The 18,663-nt window shown below is 43.1% G+C and overlaps 1 long non-coding RNA gene across 1 annotated transcript; it reads left to right on the top strand.

The window, feature by feature from the left end:
- The first annotated feature begins 4,111 nt into the window (after positions 1-4,111).
- On the top strand, positions 4,112-10,931 carry LOC120400074. The gene is made up of 3 exons (XR_005595516.1): positions 4,112-4,245; positions 9,012-9,179; positions 10,673-10,931. It is a non-coding gene; the product is annotated as an uncharacterized LOC120400074 (long non-coding RNA).
- Positions 10,932-18,663: the final 7,732 nt, after the last annotated feature.

Genomic DNA, 18,663 nt, shown 5'->3' with positions numbered 1-18,663 from the left:
AGCAAAAGAAAGAAGGAAAGGAAAAGTACCTAGCTAGATCACCAAGCTGAGGAAAAGGGAAGAAGGAAGTCCGTTTATTTTTTTTCCAAGGGAGTTTCTTTAAAAGGATCTAGTGATGCGAAGAGCCTAATTAGAGCAAGGGCCAGAGTTAAGTGGATTAAGTGCTTGTAAAGCGAAAGAGAGGCAGGTAGCTTGCCTAATGAAAGGAGCCCAGAGACCGATTGTGAGAGAGCACGACAAAAGCAGTGAGTCCATCCAGGTTCCAAGGGGAAAGCTAATTGTTAGTGGGGTCAGAACACGTACAGATTAATCTTCAGGCTCAGAGAATGCACTAAACCCAAGATTAGGACAACCAGTAAACCCAGCAGGACCTTCTCTTGTTAATAGTAGATGAAAGAGCAGCACCAGAGACTGGAGGTCTGGGGAGCTTGTTCGGCATGTTAAGAGAACATCTGCATGTTAAGCCGATGTTTAACATTGTATCTGCTTCTCTCTATTGGTGTTGCACTCATTCACCATACTTGCATTTCTTTTTGTTGCAATCATTATGAGCCCCCTTTTTTAAGGGTTCATCCACTGGGTGCCAACATTACATTTTCATTCCTGAGTAGCGCCTGCATGTCCCAAGGCATAGAAAATTATAGACTGATTGGAAATCATCAAATTATTAACCCCAGACAATGTAGCCTGAGAAAAGTACCCCACAAAATCTAGTGTCACAGTCAGACAGGTTAAGTGGATTTCTCCTTAGCTTTCAGATAAGTGGGATGTCTCCAAATTTCCTTCTCCACTAAGCTGTTTTGCCTCTCTTCAAGCAGCAGGCGTTCTAGATTTTCTATGAAGTCAGTAGGATGCAATGCAGTCTGCAACGCTCTTTACCTAGAAATTCCCAGAGCATGTGATGTGAGATTTGAATGCAGTAGCTGGCACAGCAGAGACTGCCAGATGGGCCGATACCTCACTGAGCTCCAGTCATATCTTGATTCTTAGGCCAAATTTCCAAACTTGGTCTGATTTCAGAAATACTGAGCACCTAGAGTTCTCTAATTTCACTGGGTGCTGCTGCTCAGCATCATTGAAACAAGGCCACTTGTTTAGCAGACTATAAGTGAGTTCAGGTGCTGAACTTCAGGCATGTAGGTCTGAAAATGTTAGTCATAGTATTGTGTCTTTTCATGTACACCGTATGGTCTCTCTCCTACAGCAAGGGGAAATTATGGAAGAAAGGAATATGCTTACATCAAATACTAATATGTAGGATTAAGTCTATATGTAATAGCTTACGCTTTCTACTGCACCTCCATAAAATCACATCTTTATTTGCAGTGCTTCCTTTAAAAAAAGTTAAATATTGAATAAGCTATGGAGTGAAATGTATATAATGTTTTTTCATGTGTAATGAACCAGCTTTTATAAATACCTGAAGGAACTTTGCAGTGTACTCGTAATCTTCATCACTGTTACATTGTATTAAAATACTTTTTAAAGCACTGATGAATTTTTTATGAGTTGAAGAATTCCTGATTTATGAGCACTCTATGTAAAGAGAGTCATTAAAAAGTTGCATATCGGTGAAAGAAATATAATAATCAGAATTCCCTGTGGAAGTATTTTACTTGTTGTGTGGGAGAATTTTTTATGAAAGACCTAGATTCTTTTTTTTTTAACTTGAAACAGCATGCTGTCAAAGTATTATAGTTCAGCTGTTACCTTTATACATGCTGAGAATATTATAGTGCTGAATAATTATGGTACCTATATTTTACTTGGCTTTCTGCATTATGAAGCCTACCTTAAATAGATTTACTCAAAAATTTACTGTATGCATCATATGTTTAAAAAGCTCATTAGAGACATAGCTAAGCATTAGATTTAGAAATATTAGACAATGTGAAATCTGAAGAAATAAAAGCTGCAATATTAACTAGATCAAACTTTAATTGGATAGCTAATATTTTAGCGGTAGTTTTATTCCAGGAAGCAACTTAGTTTTTAAGAGAGTGCATCTGTTCCTGGTTCTTTAATGAAAAAGACTGATCACTAAGGGCCTTTGTTCTAGGATTGTCTAGTGATGGACCCAGTGGAAGGAGGAGTTAGAGCCGTACACAGGCCTATCCATGCAGGAGGACAACAAGCAGCTGGAAAGTAAAACAGTTATTTTACCTTATAGGGGAATCAGGGGCAGCTCCAGGCACCAGCACGCCAAGCGCGTGCCTGGGGCGGCAAGCCATGGGGGGTGCTCTGCCAGTCGCCGCGAGGGCGGCAGGCAGGTTGCCTTCGGCGGCTTGCCTGCGGAGGGTCCGCTGGTCCCGTGGCTTCGGCGGACCTCCCGCAGGCGTGCCGCAGAATCCACAGGACCAGGGACCTCCTGCAGGCAAGCCGCCGAAGGCAGCTGCCTGCCGTGCTTGGGGCGGCAAAATACCTAGAGCCGCCCTTGAGGGGAATAAAGCAGAGAGATTGACACCCCTTCTGAAGCTCACCGCTGTCTTAAGCCTCAGAGCAGTCCTAGGAGCCCTGGGGACCTATTGCTCCCTGAAGCAGAATGAAACTGTGAAGCAACACAGGTTTTTCACTAGAAACTTAAGTTACCATTTTATGCACACTGACTGCTACATGCAATCTTGGGGACTTGACAGACTATCCTGGCCCTAATTAGGAAATCTGTAGCACTTGGGATTACCACCTGTGGGAGCTGCTGCTCTGGGAGGGTGATCTTGCATTAGACAGATGCTTTGGGCATGAAGAAGAAGCCCTTAGAGAAAGGATGAAAGCCCTAGAAGGCACAACAACCCCAGAAATACCTGCTTGAGACAGCAAAGGAATGTAAATGGCAGTGTTTCATGCCCATCGTGAGATGTGTTTAGTATGGGAGACAGCATGAGCAGGTAAAAGAGCCATGCCTTGCACTAGGACAGCATTGCAAGAAATGTGGCAAGTTGAACCATTTTAGCATTGTATGCAAGAGCACAGATGCACCCCAACCAGATATTTAGAGTGACATAGGCAGCATTTTTAAAACAGTTGGGTTCATCAGTCAACTGCAACACAGCATAGGAAGTCCTTAGGTTACCATAGAGAAATGAAGGCTAAAGCATTGTCCTTTCTGCAATCCACAAGCCAAGATCAGGGGTCGCCTCAAGTAGCATCCAGATCCCACTTCAGAGCCTTATACTGTCTCCTGTTGGATGCCCTAGATGATTCTTGGAGCAAACAAAAGGAAAGTCTTCTCCCCTTTTTATCATTTTTGTCGCTCTCCTCTGGATTCTTTACCAATTTGTGCACATCTTTCCAAAATTGTGTTGCCCAGAACTGGACACGGTTCTCCATCTGGGGCCTCACCAGTGCTGAGTACAGTGGGACAGTTACTGCCTGCAAGACTTCTGTTAATACACACCAGAATCATGTTAGTCTTTTTTGCAGCTGCAGCACGTGGACAACTCATATTCAGTTTGTGGTCTACTATAACCCCCAGATCCTTTTCAGTACTACCACCGAGAAGTTATTCCCCATTTTGTAGTTGTGCATTTGCTTTTTCTTTTCTAAATGAAGTACTTTGCACTTGTCTTTATTGAATTTCCTCTTGTTGAATTCAGACCAATTCTCCAATTTGTCACGGTCATTTTGAATTTTAAATCTGTTCTTCAAAGTGCTAGCAACTCCTCTAAGCATATTCTGTATTCCATTATCCATTTCATTAATGAAAATATTGAATAGTACCAAATTCAGGACTGACCCTGTGGGACCCCACTAGATAAACCCTCCCAATTTGATAGTGAACCATTGATAATTACTTTTTGAGTATGGTTTTTCAATCAGTTGTGTACTCACCTTATAGTAATTTAATCTATACCATATTTCCCTAATTTACTTAGGAGAATGTCATGCGGAACTGTGATATGGTGTATCAGGCCTTTTGAGGCCCCCTGCTGGAAGTCTCATGGCCCTACCACATACCGCCCCAGAAAATGGAGCAATAGAAGAGGGTCCTCCAGGCTGCCTAGATAAGCTGTGGAGAAGCAGCCAATCATAGAGAGTCTTCAGGGAGCAGCTAATCACAGCCCAGCAGGCTCATATAAAAGGAGTGTCTGGACAAAACACACCAGTTGCTGGTGGGGGCAGGATGGTGCTCCTGGCTAAGTGCTGAAGCTGTGGTACCTGGACAGAGCAGTTGCTGGCTAGAGCTAGAGGATCAAGGCTGGTGCTCCTGACTGATGACTGGGACTCAAGGATGACTTCAGCCCTGAGGTAATGGTGAAACTGAAGGTGCTGTGGCTAAGAGTGGAAGTGGCCCATGAAATGAAGCAGCAAGTAGTTAGAGGGAGGCAGCTGCTACTTATTGGGTCCTTGGGTTGAGACCTGGAGTAGTTGGTGGGCCTGGGGCCCCACCACTGGTCACAGGTGGAGTGGCCTAAGCCCAGAGAAGGGGGTAGAAGACCCCCAAAGAGGGTCAGCATCTAATTGAACTGTGTTAACTACCTGAAGGGGGCTGAACTGAACCAGTGACTCCTCTGGAGAGTTGGGGATGGCCCTGGGGCCCTGCTCCATAGCTGAGCAGATACTGTTTGAAGCTAGCCCAAGAGGGGCTAAGATTAATCAGGGTACTATGATAGGTCCTGTTTGACCTACTGAGCCTGGAGACAGGGCTATAGACTCTAACATTACAGAGGGTACTGTTAGACTTGTACCCCGGAAGGGGCTTGTTTTGTTTGTACACCGACAGACTGTTTGTGACTCAGCCAGAGGGCTGAGCCACTGAAAATCTGCTTGAGAAATTTTACTATTATTAGGGGTCAGAGCAAGCAGAGTAAATCTCAGAGTGCAGGTGCAGACACACCCTGCTGGCAGGGGTGCTCACGTGAGGTGAGTGGCCCTGTCACAAGAACCGTGTCTCAAGCCTTACTAAAATCAAGGTATATCAGGTCTACTGCTTCCTTCATATCCACAAGATCAGTAATCCTATCAAAGAAGGAAACAAAATTTGTTTGGCATGACTTGTTGTTGACAAATCCATGATGACTATTCCTGAACTCTATCTTCCAGGTGATTACAAATTGATTGTTTAATCATTTGCCCCAGTATCTTTGGAGGCATTGAAGTTAAGTTGACTGGTCAATAATTTTCTGAGTCTTCCTTGTTCCCCCCTTTTTAAAGATCAGTACTGTTTTCCCTGCTTCAGTCTTCTGAGATCTTTTCCATCCTCCAGGAGTTCTCAAAAATAACTGCTAACAGCTCTGAGATTGCTTCAGCTACTCCCTTAAGTACCCTAGGATGAATTTCATCAGGCCCTGCTCATCAGATAACTTAGACTAATTTAAGTTAACTAAATATTCTTTAATATGTTTGTTCTCTATTTTGGCTTGTGTTTCTTCCCCCGCTTTTGTTAACCAGATACTCAAGACCATTAATATTGTCATTAACCTCTGTAGTGAAGACTGAAGCAAAATAGGCATTAAGCACCTCCACTTTCTGAATCTTGTCAGTTATTAGCTGTCCTTACCTACTAAGTAGAAGGCTTGCATTTTCCTTTGTTTCTTTTGCTCTGAATATATTTAAAGAACCTGTTCTTATTGCCTTTTATGTCCCTTGCTAGGTGTAACTCATTTTGTGCATTAGCCTTTCTGATATTTTTTTTTTGTCCCTAAACACTTGTATTCCTCTGTAGCAATTTGACCATGTTTCCACTGTTCGTGGGATTCCTCTTTGATTTTTCAGGTCATTAGAGGCCAATATGGGTCCATCAAGAACTCTCACTATTCTTCCTATATTTTCTTTGCATTGGAATAGTTTGCAATTTTGCATTTAATATTGTCCCCTTCGGGAGCTGCCAGCTCTCCTGAACTGCCTTTTCCCTTAGATTTTTGTCCCATGGGACTTTATATACCAGTCTCCGAGTTTGTCAAAGTCTGCTTTTTGTTTATGTCCATTGTCCTTATTCTGCTGCTCTCATGTCTTCCTTTCCCTATAATCATGAAATCATCATTTCATGATCACTGTCACCTAAATGGCCTTTCACCTTTAGATTCACTACCAATTCCTCCCTGTTGGTTAGAATCAAGTCTAAAATGGCTGTCCCCCTGGCTACTTCCTCTATTTTCTGGAACAAAAAGCTGTCCCTGATGCATTCCAAGAAATTATTGGAGATTTTGTGTTTTGCTGTATAACTTTAACTATCCAGACATTTGTTGGAAGAGTCCCCCATTACTACCAGGCCCTGTGTTTTGGATTTACATTGTTTTAGAAATGTCTCATCCACTTCCTTTTCTGGATTTGGTGGTCTGTAGTAGACCCCACATCATGACATCACCCCTATTTTTTTAACCCTTTAATTTTTACCCAGAGACTCTCAACTGATCTGCCTCCCTTCTGGACCTCAGAACAAATGTGTATATATCCTTCTCCCTTTTCCCCCCTACCTGTTTTTTCTGAACAAGCTGTACCCCTCTACACCAATATTCCACTCATGAGACTTATCCCACCAAGTCTCTGTGGTGCCAATTATATCCTAATTTAGCTTGTGTATTTATACTATTATGTCTCATTCTTCCTGTTTATTCTCCATATTCCTTGCATTGTTGATCAGATTCCCACACTGACTTCTGTCTTGTTGCTCCTTTGACTCTATTGTAATTTTCCACGTCCCCCACAATATCTAACAATCTGCTAAGGTCACCTTTTTTTTAGACTTACCTGTGGGTTGTTGTCACCTGCCCCTATTGAACTTAGTTTAAAGACCTCCTCACTAGGTTGGCAAGTTGGTGCAGTTAGTACATAAGGCTTAATACAGTTCCACTCGTTTAGCTTACCCTGCAGTCTGCTTCACTCTTTGCAAATGAAACACTAGTTGGAATCAATACATACACATTGGTGACATTTCTATCAATGATGTCAATCTCCTATCGCCCTGCGTATCAAAATAGCAATTTGCTGATACATCAAAAACAAATGTCATCCCATGTGCCTGAGCTGGCCCCTAGAGCCATCCAATTGTGTAAATAGCAGGCATTTATGGAGTTATGTCTCCATTTGGAAATAATGGACACCTCCTCTGCTATACAATAGCATGCACAAGCTTCACTTTGTAAGGCAAAGTGATGGATTCCCCTTGTTCTCCCTCTCCTCCCCCAAAGGTACCTTCTTGGTTCTGAAACAACCCATGTTGGGCACTGAACATCAGTAGCTACACACCACATGGAGTGCAAATTCCTTCATGCTGATGGGAGAAAAGAATTGGGGTTTCTTTCTGCAATTCCTCCATGCATGGAACTTCCATTGACTTTAATGGGAGTTCTGTGCAGGTGGGATTCAGTCCCTTAAGAGAGATGTAGAATAAGGAATTCTATATACCTAAAGGGTATATGTAGGACAATACTGAAATGAAGGTATGAACTTCTTGCAGATTCAGCTAAGAGAGTAAAAATATTTATCCTAATTTTAGGATAGGAAACAGGATCTAAACAAAGTGAGAGGTCATTCAAAGAACCTCAGGGAGTCTGGCCCACTGGGGTGAACAGGGGCCTCAGGCAATCTGAAATACAACTTACATGAGGCAATATGCCACAACACAGAAATGCAGTTTAATGTTGAACTGAACCAACACGCAATGTTATGTTGGGTAAATTACCTTTGGGAATATTGGAAGTATTTCATTTTAACCAAAATGGAATGCTTTGCAATTTCCAAATCAAAGGTTTTTTAGCCAGTTTTGTTCTGTGAAAGATTTTTGCTAGTTCAACTTTTCATCCTGATTCAAGGGCACAACAATGTTGAAATCCAGAAAAGAAATCCCAATTTTCTCATAGCTCTGCTCACAACACATTGTGCAGATGTTCAAAATAGGATCACATGTTCTCCATGTCTTGGGCTTGATTACCTCTTACTGGATCCAAATACACCCATGTACACCACTTGGCTCTTTGTTTGTGACTTCCCCTGGCCTGGCTGAGGCTTTTATGCCCCACTGGGCTTCTAGAGCTTGACTCTACTTAGTTTGGCAGCTCCTTGACTGAGGCAGTCAGAAAAAGTCACGGTAACTCCCAAGCCCAGTTATCTGTGGTACCAAAGTGAGCTGTCACACTCAATAGATAGTACAGAGCTTCATAACATGCTCTTCCCTCTCCTTTCTTGCATGGTTTTTATGAACAGTGGAATAGTTAATATTTTAAATATCCTCATTACCATTGGGCATCTGAGTCAGACCCCAAAATAAATTTGGCAGTTCTCATCACTCAGAATTATTGCTTCAAATTCTGCAGACTCAGATGTATGAGTTTCACCAGGGTCATGTTTTCGAGGCTAACACCCAACCACAACAGCAAAAGACTTGCCTGCTTAAAATAAAGCTTAGATTCTGGAGAACAAAAATCTAAGTATGAAACAGGTGTTGGTATGTCAGTCTGCCAGTTACCCGCTGAATCCAAGCCCTTAAGAGAAGATCAGAAGAATACAAATGCAACAGTCTGCATAACATCTAACCCGAATCTATTAAAGTTCATTTAGATAGCTTCTTCTCTAACATTTAGGAGAATAAAGATACCTTACATTTCTAGCAAACACTTTCTTCTTGCTGACCTTCTTGACCAGCCAGTCTGTCAGAGACATGTACCTCCAGAGTTAGGGGCCTTAAGTTTCTCCCTCTTGGATCCCAAACCATTATAGTCTGACTGCTTACATGTTAAAAGTATACCAGGATTCATAATCATATGAGGCGTGCTGGACCAGGTTACATCAGCAGTTCAAAAGTATAGTATTTGATCAGGCAAATCATACAGGGAGAATTGTAATAGTCTGTTCTCCATAAAATAGTTCTCCTTTATGCTAGCAAAAATCCACTCATCTAGCGCTGAAGGTCACTTTCCTTTGGAAAAATAAAATTTTAAATGTCCTTTGTCTTAAAGGGTCAAGTCAGCTGACCTCAGTTTGCCTGTCTGTTCCTGGTAGAGGCATCACACTGATTCAACCTCTGTCTCTTTAAAGTTAATGTAGTTAAATTTTAACCAGTCTTTCTCCCATAGATCAGTAATAACGAATCACAGCCAAACTTAAAAACTGCCCCATTGACCAACAAAAGTAAGGGTGGCACAAGCCAGCACAAAAACATAGGAAGCGAGCCATGTGCGAAAGTGAAGAGAGTTCCTCCTTTGGGATGACTGGAAGACATCCCTCAGACATATGGCACAGAGGTAAAATAAATAGCTATTTATCAGTGGGGTAGATTCTGATGCCCTTGCTTGCATCGAGTAGTCTGTTACTCCACAAACAGCCCCTCTGATTTCAGAGGGACAGCTTATAAAAGCTATTACCCTTGTTCATGCAGAGTATCAGAAACTGGCCCTAGGGTAGCACTTACACAGCATGAATCACCATTGTGTCTAGGAGTTACAATACTGTACAGTAAGAAAGGCATAAGATTAAAACAAGTGGTCTATTTTGCTTTCCTGGGATTCAGTTCACAATCAAGTGAGGCTGGTAAGTTTGTAGGATCTGGTTCCCTTGCTTACATCAAGGTAAACTAGCACTAACTCAGCAGAAGTCAATGGAGTATCACGCATGTAGACCTGTTGTAAGCGAGAGGAAATCAGGATCATAGGGCCAGATCCACAGCTGATGTAAACCAGCATAGCCCCACTGACTTCAAAGAAGCTAGGTCAATTTACACCAGCTATGGGGCTAGCCATAAAGAGACTTTACAGGTAATATAAGGGTGAGATGAGGCTTGGTAGGTAAATGGTAATGCAAGCAGATAGTGTTAGAAACATAACAGGAAGTTGATGTAGTGAGTGAGAATATTGAAGTGGAATAAAGAGTAGAGCTTCATTTGTGTGTCTTCTGTCATTTAGTAAGTTCGCTTCCTAATTTTATTTATCCTCCTAGTCACACTTAGTAATGGCTTACTTCACAAGAACTCTCATTGTCACCAATGAGACTATACCAGATGGCAGGGGCTATTGCATGGGAATAAGGGAATCACAATCTGGCTATAAATTTGTTCTTATAACAATTCCTTTAAAGGCCACTTTCTTGGGAGAAGATATTTTGAACCAGAGTCTTAACTGGTACAAATCAGTGTTGCTCCATTGATAACCCACAAATCCTCAGCTGGTGTAAATCTCCTTTACGATGCAAATCTTTGATTGCTACAGCCTTTCCCCCGCCCCCAAATGCTCAAGTTTAATAGTCTGTGTATTGCCCTAACACAGTGTGCTTACCTTTCCTGAGGAGTTCGGGTAGGATTTTGATCTACAATGTAGATTCTCTTTGGGTGAGTTGTTGGCTTTAACTTTTCCCATGGCTGTTAAGTCATTCCAATGACTGGCTTGATACAGAAGCAGGGAAACTTGACAAGCCAACATCTTTGAGGCATATTTTTGAAATCTAATGTCAGCATGTCCGCAAAAGACCTCTGTAGGAAAGGAGATGCAGTGTTTTTGTGGAGGCCAAAATGGGCATTTCTATGAGGACCTTACAAACCTCCCTGGTAAGACAGAAAACAGACCTTGTATCCCACAGGTCAAATGGGCAGCTGGAAGGCTTATATGTGTAAAAAAGATGGGAGTGGGATTTGGAAGAAAAGTTCCAGTTCCTAATGGTGTTTGCTGGATTGGCTTCTTGAATTGTCAGTCTCTTCAAAAAGACAGCTTGAGGTGTTAGGAGGGGTTTCTGCTTTATCTTTTAGATAGCTTGAAGGGACTGGAGGAGAGTATTGGAAAATAGAAGGGAAGTCTGGAAAGTCCCGGCATCACCACTGTAGCTGGATGAAGAATAATTGAATACATGTTGAAGGAATGAAAAACAGAAGTAACTAAATAGCTTAATTTAGCTAGGAACTTTAGGAATCACCTAAAATCTTTGCCTTTTAGTGCTACTGAATGACCACATTAATTCAGAGCAGTGTGAGAAGTCTTATGTAAATGAATGTTGAAATGACAAGTGGTAGAGGCAATAAACTTTAGATCAAACACTGGAATATATATTAGTGATTTATGGCTAAATTTCATAAGCATGTACTAATATCATTTTGTATTTTGTTCTACTCTAAGCTCATCTGCTGGGTAACCTTGGGCAAACTGCTTCTCCTCTGCTTCAGTTTCCTTCCTCATCTGTAAAATCAGGATAATGACACCAGCCTCTTTACTAAAGTGCTTTGAGCTCTACTGATGAAAGGGGGTGTGTGTGTATATAAAAGAGCTAGTTATTACTGCAGAGGCTCTGTTGCCTAGGATAGTGTAGAACACCCCTTTGAATTTAAGACAGCAAAAAGGAAGATGTGCTTTAAAAGTAGCACTATTAACTTCCTGAGGCGGTAGCATAGTCTTCAGGGCAGAAATGATACAAAACAGCAGTTCATTAGGCCTCTACATTTGAAAGTCAAGAAGAGCAAGCCAGATAAGCTGCCTTCTCCACCAGATTCTGTTATTCCTCCACTAATACTGGCCTCCGTATGTGTTTGCAGATCATCAACACTCAGGTCTTTGTTTTCTTTTTGCATCATTTTACATAAAGGGACTGAACCTGATCCTGCAACATGCTGGGTGACCCCCACCACTCTTTAAATCATGGGGAGGAAATCTGGGCACTCAGCACCTTGCAAGATTGGGCTCTACCAGGTGTATCTATGGTCAATACTGAAGGGTAAAACATTTAACTGAGTTCTCGCTGCTCAGTAGTTGTCACGTATATCACAGACAACTGTGTTGCCAAGGAGAAATAATGTAATATCATGCATTAAGAACAGGAGCCATTTTGTCAACGTCCACAAAAACCAAAAGATCATGCTAATTATCTTACCACAAATATGCCTTTCATCACATGGCCATAGTTGGCCAGTTACCTGTACAACTAAAACCTGATCCAAAGCCCATGCACATTTTTCTACTGAATTCCATAACTGCCTATAGGCTAGATTTTAAAGGGGCTTAAAGCCAGTCTTTTAATTTCTTCCTCCAATTTTGCACACCCACAATATTTTGCATTTTTCCCCCCATGCATATAAGGTAGCTAGACTTCTGCCCAGCGTATGCATGAAAAACTGGCTTTAACAATAAACTGCAGGCGTGTGTGTGTGGCTTTTTTTAAATGTCCATGTGGCACCTTTCCTAGACCTGCCCATTCAATATGCACTTAAAGGGCTCGTGTGTAAGAAGGGGATTTAAAGATGCTTGAGAGAGAGCAACTGCTCTCCATTATTTTTTCCTTCTCAGTTTGTATTATGGTAATACCTAGAGGCTCTAAACAAGAGCAGTGTCCCATTGCACTCTGCCTATTACAGACATATAGAACAGACCGTTCATGCCTCAAAGAGCTTAGTCTCTATAGATCAGGGTTTCTCAAACAGGGGTCGCCGCTTGTGTGTTTACCTGTCCCGTCTGCAGGTCCAGCTGATCATGGCTCCCACTGGCCACAGCTCATTTCTCCGGGCCCATGAGAGCTGCTGGAAGCAGCGGCCAGTAAGTCCCTTCGCCTGCGCCACTTCCAGCAGCTCCCATTGGCCTGGAGCAGCGATCCACAGCCAGACCTGCGGATGGGGCAGGTAAACACACTGGCCTGGCCCGCCAGGGCCTTTTCCTACACAAGCGGCAACCCCTGTTTGAGAAACCCTGTTATAGCTAACCTAGGCAGATGTGGAGTCGGCGGGGGGGAGATGCAACGTACAAAGAGTGATCAGTGATAATTGGCAAATGGTGTTTTTGTGTTAATGTCCAGTGTCCTTTTAAAAGGTAGTAATTGACTCTTGAATTGCCTTACTGAACATGATGCTTTTGGCCCTATTGGTGTAGAATGTGGCTATACTTAAGGTGACCATATTTCCCTATGCTGAATACAGGACACCTGGTAAAATTACTTGGATTCAAGCAAGTTCAACAGCAATCAAGCAAAACTCTGCAGTACAAATGTTCAAATTAACATCAAGTTGACTGAGTCACTGTGGAAAAGAATCCAATTATTCAGTATTTACCTTATCATTAAAGCTTCAGGGTTTATATCGGGGCAGGTCACACACCTCTCTCTCAGAGGTGGGAGGGGGTGGCAGACCAATCTGACCCTCCCTGCTTCCCCTGGGACAGACCCACCTCTCCATATACCTGGCATTGCATCTTCCCAAGGCAACATGTGGGGGGTAGGGGGAACACCATGCAGGGTCATATGCCCCCTCTCCAGACTTCTGCCCTGGTTCACACCAGAATGTGGGGGAAAGCAGCAGCCTTTCAGCACTGTGCAGGAGGGAAGGGACAGGAGCTGCTTCCAGCCTTGGGGATGGGGGTGGAGTGGGGTGACCTGGCCCAGCCCCATCTTTGCAGAGCTCATCTCTTCTCCCCTTCCCCTGCTCCCCTGTGGCTGGAAGCAGTTTGTCCTATCCTGCCTGCACATTGTCAAAAGGCAGCTAATGCCTCCAGGCTGCTGCTGGCCACCAACATAACACAGCTGCCTCAAGTCCCTGGTTACAACAGGGGCAAGAAGGGGTTAATGCCTAAGACTGCATTGTGCACCAGGGCCTGGGGAACGAGAGAGAAGCTATATCTGCCCCCCGCCCCACTCCAGAGCATAGCGAAGAGGCTTCCCCATGCCGGCACTGCTTAGGGCTTTGGCACATGCAGGGCTCAGCTCGTCCTGGTCAGTGCCCTGGGCAGGAGGGGCTTGACCTTTTCCAAGGCACCAGCCCAGCCAGAGGCAGTTTGGGGGGGGGGGGAGGAGAGGAAGGAGCCTACTGGCCAGGCTGTTGGTGAGCTGAGAGCTCTGGTTCTCTACACAGCACTGGGAGCAGGACATGCCATGCTGGGGGGGATATGAAAGAGCAGGAAGGCTGGGGGAGGGGGTGATGGTGGTGAAGGAGCAGGGAGAGGACAGCAAGAGGGGGAGCACACAAGGCCAATGGGCCAGCAGCAGAGGTGACACATAACGGGTGCATTCACCAGCCACCACAAAACACCACCAGTGGTGGCCGGAAATGGGACAGGGTCCTGCTGGCTGAGAGCTGGCACGCAGCAGGGACTGGGCTGATGGACCAGCCAGGGGGGTGGCTGGCTCCACATGCTACAGCTTTGCCCCACCACCAGCCTTGCACACTGATCTCCCATCGTCTGCCACTGGATATCCTCTTTCTTCCCCGCCCCCCCACACTACTGGTAGGTGGGCAATTGGCAAGCAAGGATCTGGTCAACAGCAGGACCTGGCAGTACTGATTTTTGGGGGAGGAAGGACAGAAAATATGGGACAGGTTGCCTGGTTTTTAAGAAGTCAGGACATTTTCAGGAGGGCTTAAATATGGGCCTGTCCCTTTAAAAACAGGATGTCTGGTCACCCTGGCTATATTACTCATTGGTGCATTCTGATGTTAACCCTGCCCTATGGGATTATTTGCTGCTTTTGGCTAGCCTGAATTTTGAATGTTGACATGCTACAGTAATTTCTGACTATTTTGTGAATGGAGGATTGGTCAAGTAGGGGCATTCTCCCCCCCCCCTTATAACCACCCCTATGCAGGGAGCAGCATGGAGCCAAACCACTTGTGGATTAATCATTGGTGCTGCTCCCTTTTCAATGGTTAGGAGCACAGGGGTGAGTGAAAGCTCAGCAGGCCAATGCTCAAAACACTAAACTCAGTTGTGAGTTCAATCCTTGAGGGGGCCATTTGGGGATTGGTCCTGCTTTGAGCAGTGGGTTGGACTAGATCTCCTGAGGTCCCTTCCAACCGTAATAATCTATTATTCTATCTAATAGGACTGAGCAGATCACTCTGTGCAGTGTACCAGCTAGAGTTCTGAAAACAGGTGCATAGGGGGCTCAGGCTGTGATCCTGCCTTCCCTTGCCCCAATCCATGCTTAGTTTGGATCACAGGATGTACAGGAACTGCTACTGTGAGCACACATGGGCAGCCATGAGAAGGAGGGCAGCATCTTGCACATTTCTGTCCTTACACAGGGACCACTCACAATCTGGGCTTTAAAGAAATCTCTTTCTAGCTCAATCTCTCTGTCAAGGAGTTTGGCTACTAAATCAGGAGGGAGTTGGGAATTTAAAATAAGGGTCTGACTTTTATTGTTTGTCAAACAAAGGAAACCTGTGAGTTTATATTTCATATACTCTACTGTCTGGATGAAGATGGATTGCAGGAAAAGGTGAGACAACAGCAGCCTAGACACAGGGAGGGGAGACTCAGATCTTTGGGTATCTACTGGCAAACAGGGTTGTATGTGTGGTGGTGGGTTTTTTTGTTTGGGGCAAGGATAAGGTCACAGCAGGACACTAATATCCTAACACTCAGTCACCTACTTGTTCACAAGCCAAGGATTTACAAGCACTCTGGACATTAGAGATACCTTTGCCTATCATTTATTGCAAGCATAAAAACACTGTAGAAATAAACATAAAAACCTAACAACCCAGTCTCCCTATGTATTCAAACACTGGAGTAGAAAAAAAGATGGCTGAATTACAGGACTCTCTGGAATCAGTAGATAACAAACGTGCTGACTTTACATCAGCACTACATGGCACTAGCCAGCTCTATTTTGCTCTCATTAGAGACAATGTTCCTTTACATCAAACCACTGAGTACTTTGTCTGCCAACCCACTAAAAAGCAGAAGATTGCAGGTTTGCATACATTTCCATATTTTTGCATAAATCTAGGGACAAACTATTAGAGCACACATGCCTTCCCTTTTAAAATTTATAGTGAAACAAAACCCCAATGCAGGGAGGTAATTACAAGCACATCTAGGATGTTTGTGATTGGTGCCTAAGGGCTTGTTCACATTTGAAAGTTAATTTGAATTAGGGTGTAAATTCAAAGAGCATTAACTATTCTCAATAACTGCACGTATAGATACACTTATCCAAAATAAGAGTGTCTATCCATGGCGATTTTAAGTAGCTGAGTAGCTATTCCTGAATAACTCCATGTGTAGACAAGCCCTTGTATACAAAGCAATGAAATACATAATTGTCCTTGTTATGACAATCCATAGATTCTTATAGAAATATCAGACTGGACTGATGTTCTATCTAGTCCAGTATCTTGTTTCTGACCGTTGTCAGTAGCAGGTGTTTAGCAGAAGATGCATTAAAAACAAACCCAACAATAGTAGACAATTAAGGGCAGAGAATTCCATAGAGGAAGCTTATGATCTGAAACATGAGTTTATGGCCCTTCTAACATTCCCCATCTTATTTAATGAAACTGTAGACATTTGTATTAGCTGTATAAATATCTAATGTATTTTGTACACAGTGTTGGTCCCAGGATATTAGAGACAAGGTGAATGAGGTAATATTTTACTGAACCAGTTTCTATTGGTGGGAGAGACAAGCTTTCAAGCTGCACAGAGCTCTTCAGGTAACTGATGTCCCAGGTCTTGAATCCCCAGACAGCCACTACATCCTTACCTCCACCCAATGTCTGCTAAGACCTGGTGGGCTGAGAAGATAGTAGGACTATAATCTCAGCTAAGGCCCCATCTCCTGACTGGAGGATCACCCATCTCCGATTGGTCCAACCTCACTATTTAAGCCAGAAGGAGGCATCGGAAGTTTGTCTGCTGTGTGCATGCATGGGAGCCTGCTTGTGCCTGCCTCCTGCACCCAACCTGATTCTTGCTCTGGTCCTGGCACCAGCCGCACACATGCCTTTGCTCCTGTTCACAACATGCTCCTGTTCCTTATTTGGTCCTTGTCTCTTGTCCTTACACCTTGCCTCCAATCATCAGTTACCAGTCCTGGCTCTGACCCTGGTCTCTGACTTGACCCTTGGCTTTGGCATTTGATATCTAACCCTCAACTCTGGCCCTCGGCTTCAATTCTTGTTTCTGACTCAGGTTTGACCCCTTACTCTGGTAACTGGAAGCAGACTCTGGTGCTGATGCTTGGCTTCATTCCCCAACCTGGATGACTGCTTTGCTCACTAGACCTGACATCTGCTCTGACTACTAGGCCAGACCACCTACCTCCTGGTCCCTAACAGTAACTTCTCTTGTTCTCAATGATACCTTGTTGCAATGAATTTCACAGTTTTAATTGTCCCTTAAAAAAATCCTTGTAGTTGTCTTACATTTGCTGTTTGCTTAAGGAGTGCTTTTGAGTTTTTAAAAAATATTATTGTAAAGATTATTTTTCCTATCCATCCATGTATAAAGATGAGGGATATTGCTACCAATGAGTCCAACTGTGAGATCAATTTTGTTATACAGAGACACTATTTTAGAGATTAAAAATGACAATCATGGTTTTCTCCTGGGGAAAAAAAATCATTGTGTTTATATCTCTGCTAGACAACTGAGGCTCATGTTAACAAGATCCCATTTAATATTGTTATGGGCATTTATCTACATAAGGCTTCTCTTTTATCTAATCTCATAAAGAAACTATTGTTAAAATGTGTTCACTTAGAATTTATTAAAATGGACAATTTTCTTATGTATATCTTTATCTCCATAACTTCCCAGTAGTGCTATATACAAGAGTGGCTACCTTTAAGCCACAAGCTTGGTCACTCTGTTTTCTCCTTTGTAAAGGTCATCTGCATTTTACTTTTTTTGGCTCCTGACTCAAATCTTAATCTCCTACATTCCTGGGAAGTACAGGGCATTTCCAAAAGGCTTTCATTAGTACAGGAAAGGCTTGGACTTTCTTGCATTCAAGTCCCAGGGGCTACATGGAAGTTTGACACCTCTCACTACATCAGGAAAGTCTCTCAGCCACTTTTGTGTTGGAGCATCTGATCTTCCAGAACAGTATTTTTAAATTAAAACTGAGTCAATACAGCTAAGAGGTTTTTCCTAGTCACTCTCAGCAGGGCACAGCTAAGGTAGCAGCAGAATTCAAGTGCAGCAAGGCTAATAGAGGGATCAGTTGCTGAAACAGAATTAAATTCAGGGTCAGGAATTAAACATGACAGAGATTAATAATTTGACTGGGCACACAGGGAGAACAAAAATTGCATTGGTGTTTGATAATTGTGGCATCTGCAGAAAAATCTTTTTTTTTTTTTTTTTAAAAATGCAATCACACATTGGGCCTTCATGCATTGAGTGGAATATTAACTGTCTAACACAGCCCCTGAAGTTGATATTGCAGTCCCTCTGGATGGCTGCTTTCACCACTGCATGCCATAGCCAATCGATCGAGCTGTCTCAGCCTGTGCGTGTATCAGGGTGGAAAAAAGCCCTCCAGGAAAGTTTTTTTTAATGGTGCTTGTTGTCAAAGAGAAGTGCTGTACTTTTCACTTCAGTGGCCCTGCTGGCACCAGTCAACATGGTGTCTTGATTTATCCAGTCCAGGATTATGCCAACTTCATTTTGCTGGCCTAACTTTTGTGTAGGCTGCATCTAGCTTCTGTTGACTGGCCATGATCCTTCCATATAATTAAAGGCAGCAGGCACTCCAGTGCCTAAGAAAGGGCAAGGTCTAATGACTATTAATAAATTCTTGCAAAGTATGTGAATCTTGCACATATAGGAGCCAAAATCAACATAACCTTCTGTTGAAGAAGAGTCCTGAGAAGCATTATCCTAGAGGTTCAAAAATCATATATTTTTTTTTCATGGTTTAACATGATTTGACTTGCAATGTCTATCTGCTGCATATGGAGTAGTTAGATTATATAGACCTGAATCCCAAATGGATCAGTGTACAAAGCAGAAAACCGCTTTTATCTATAGTGGATACAGG

This window comes from Mauremys reevesii, linkage group 3, assembly GCF_016161935.1.
Source record: "Mauremys reevesii isolate NIE-2019 linkage group 3, ASM1616193v1, whole genome shotgun sequence".
Taxonomy (NCBI): Eukaryota; Metazoa; Chordata; order Testudines; family Geoemydidae; genus Mauremys; species Mauremys reevesii.
The sequence above is the reverse complement of the archived record's forward strand: the minus strand, read 5'-3'. Positions and strand labels throughout refer to the sequence as shown.